Here is a 3,874-nt window from a genome sequence, read left to right as displayed (position 1 = left end):
CCGGCAGTGAGCCACATCTATTCAAATGTAAACGTCCGATGCGGGTTGTTAGGCATTCGAATGAATCAATGCTCATGGCCAAGTTTGTGTTGACAAGGACACCAACGCCTCCGACACCTCTTTTATCGCATGTTCCGAGGAACAAATCTTCTCCAGTGTAGAAAACGGCATGGTAAGATTTGTGCCTTCTTGTCTCGGTCAGACCAATGATGTCGTACTTGATCATTCACGCTTGTACCATCAGGTCCTCGATGGATGCATCTGATGCTAGCGTACGTGCATTGAAAGTACAGTCAATCATTTTTGTCTTCCTTCGTTGTGGCAGCGTAGTTCGGCCTTGAGATTTTATCTTCCTCTCCTTTCTCCTCCTTCTCAGTGCTGCCATGTCAGTGAAGCCGTCAGGGTCAGGTGAATGAGACCAGTTGTAGTTACTGGTTTTGGCATATCGAATACACAACGGATAGCTTGCCAGGCTCTTCTGTGCGGGCAGAATACTCTCGGTAGCTTTCCAGTCTTTTCGAGAGGGATAGAGGCTTTTGGGGCGACTTCTAATCGCCCTCGTAGTTGTTACCATACTTGAACCCTATCAAATATGGTACGACAATTCCGGAAGATGGTACTTAGTGTCTTATGATGTGTAGCGTGGCCGCGAAAGCATCCTGGAGTGTGGCGGCAGCTGGGTAGTGGAGGTAGTGTCGGTAGTGGAGGTCTGCCAGTGGGGTATTTATCTGGTCCTGGGAGGGTTAGGGTGGGTCTTCTGTGCGCAATCCGATCCCTGGTTGGTTGGTGGAAGCAGACAGGGCAGGGTAGGGTGGGGCTCCTGACTAGAATCCCTTTGTCACCTGTGGTTGGTGGGAGCAAGCAGAGAATCTCTGTCGCTGGGTCCACCAAGCCTGGAGTCCAAGGTCTCAGAGAGTTCCGCTTATCTTGTTCTGTGGGTCTTCAGTCGTGTATGAGTCGTTGCCGGAGCTGCCATGCGGGTCCAGAAAGCGGGTCCGGAAAGCGTCCTGGAGTGTGGCGGCGGCTGGGTAGTGGAGGTAGTGTCTGATCGACTGGTTCAGCACCTCCATGAATATGCGAGGAACGCCAAGAGAGAGATAGCAAAAAAAAAAAAAAAGCCTGTCTTCGAAAACTCTTGAGCTTATTTGCCAGCGTTGTTTGGCGCATGCCTCAGGCAACCACAAGCTACCGTCCAAGCTCGCAAAGCAGTGCAGAGATGCAACCAAGGAAGACCTCAAAGAGAGAAGAGCAGAAGTGCTGGTAGTTGCGGCAGAAGCCGGGAAAAGTATTCGTAACGCCGCCTGTCCTTCGCCAACTAAAAGACCAAGATGACTGCCCTCCGACGTCCTGATGGATCCATCACATCCTCCAGAACGGCAATGGAGAAGATTATCCATGACTTCTACTCAAATCTCTTCGGTAACCATGTCCACTTGCCGACATACCAAATTCCACAGGATGGATATGTCGTTCCCAATGTTCTCCCTTCCGAAATCCGACACGCCATTTTGTCAGTAAAGAAACGAACAGCACCCGGCCTAGACAAGGTCAGACCTGAAAACCTGAAGAACATGCCATCAGTACTCATCAATACACTGGCTCGTCTTTTCACACACTACCTGTCTGAATGCAAGGTTCCGTCCCAATGGAAAAGCAGCAGGACCTGACTACTGTTCAAGAAGGGAGACAACCATGACATTGGCAATTATCGCCCAATCTGCCTATTGTCTGTCATCTACAAGTTGTTCACTCGAGTAATCCTAAATAGGATTGGCAGAACACTAGATGAAGGACAACCATGCAGCAAGCCGGTTTCCACAAAGGATTCAGCACCATCGATCATATCCACATGATAACCAAGCTCATTGAGGTTTCTCGGGAGTTCAAGATGCCGCTCTGTTTAACGTTCATTGATTTAATGAAGGCCTTTGATTCCGTTGAGACGGAAGCAGTCATTGAAGCCCTAGCCAATCAGGGCATTCAAGCCCAATACATCAAGATCCTCTGTGAGCTGTATTGTGGATTCACTACCAGGATCTCACCATTCTACAAAGAAGTAATCATTGATGTCAAGAGAGGGGTTCGGCAGGGTGATAACATTTCACCGAAACTCTTCAGTGCCATCCTCGAGAACATAATGCAATGACTAGAATCGGAAGGAATGGGAGTGAAGAGAGATGCTCGGCAACTACACCACTTCCGCTTTGCTGATGACATTGTTTTAATAACACCAAACATAAGCCAAGAGGCACAAATGCTGGCCGACTTTGACCGTGAGTGTGGAATGTTAGGACTACAGCTGAATCTTACGAAGACAATGTTTATGAGAAACAGCCTTGTTCCTGACGCCCCATTCGCTCTCAATGGCACGACCATCTCTGAATGCAACAGCTATGTGTACCTAGGTCGAGACGTCAACATGACAAATGACCTGGCACCCGAGCTGAGCAGGAGGAAGAGAGCGGCTTGGAATGCCTTCAAGTACGTCGAAGAAATAGCTAAGTGGACGAAGAACCTCCGGCTCTGGGCACATCTCTTTGATTCCACTGTTCTTCCTGCATTAACATATGCCTCAGAGACCTGGGCCCTACGCAAACCGGATGAGATCTCTATTCAGGTCTCCCAAAGAAGATTTGAAAGAGCTATGCTTGGAATATCACGTTTCACTCAAATGAGAGAAAGAATCCGGAGTTCCGACATCCATCGACGATCAAGAATCAGGGACGCTGTCTCATTTGCCAAGGTGTCTAAAATCAGATGGGCTGGTGACGTAATGAGATTTAAGGACGACCGCTGGACTAGAGCTGTTACCAAATGGATTCCACGGGATGTCAAAAGACCACGTGGCCGCCCACCTACCAGATGGTCAAATTTCTTCATCAAGATCATGAACGATCGGTTTGAGGCTCTTCATGTTCCCAGAGCGAACAGATGCTATTGGGCTACACTAGCACGCGACAGAGACAAATGGATACGTTACTGGTGCCCGTTCAAGTAAATCGACGACTAAGGGGAAGTTAAGTGATTTAAGTCATTTCCATTTCATCGTATTCTCTTATTTCTGTTTGTACTTGAGTAGATTACTTTGTATAGATCTTTCACCTCTTTTTGAATTTTTATTAGTGAAGCACCATAAGGTACAGTCGTAGACTTACAAATTTTTGTGCTTGGTTTGCTGTGCTTGGTTTGCTTGGTTGGAGCTCATTTTCTATCTTTTTGAGAATTGTCCATACTGTTTTCCAAAAGGGCTGAACCAGTCGGCATTCTCACCAGCAGTTTATTTGGGTTCATTTCTTGCCACATCCATGCCAACATCAGTTGCTTTTGTTTTATTGGATATTGGCCAGTCTCTGTGATGTGAAATGATATCTCATTGTTGTTTTGGTCTGCATCTTCCTGATGATTAGTGATGTAGAGCATTATCTCATGTGCCTTTTTGCCATTCAGATTTCTTCTTTGAGAAAGTTTCTGTTCATTTTTTCGTCCCATTTTTGATGGGGTTGGAGGTTTTCTTCTTATGGAGTATTACCAGTACTTTGTATATCTTTGATATTAACCCTTTGTTGGATGGGTTTTGGGCGAGTATCCTTTCCCTTTCTGTAGACTCTCTTTGTAGTTTGGTCAGTGTCTCTTCTGAGGTGCAGAAGCTTCTTAGTTTAGGATAGTCCCCTGTGTCTATCTCTGCTTTCACTTGCTTGGCCAGTGGCGTGTCATCTTTGAAGATACCACTAGCTTCAGTGTCGTGGAGGTTTTTTGCCAGCCCTGCCTTCAACGTACCTTATGGATTCCAGTATGATGTTGAGTTCTTTAATTCATTTTCGTGTGACTTTTGTACATGGTGTTAGGCAGAGATCTGAGCCCATTTTTTTGCATG

The sequence above is a fragment of the Sorex fumeus genome, unplaced genomic scaffold (genome assembly GCF_029834395.1).
Source record: "Sorex fumeus unplaced genomic scaffold, SorFum_2.1 ptg000203l, whole genome shotgun sequence".
Lineage (NCBI taxonomy): Eukaryota > Metazoa > Chordata > Mammalia > Eulipotyphla > Soricidae > Sorex > Sorex fumeus.
This window is presented reverse-complemented; position numbering follows the sequence as displayed.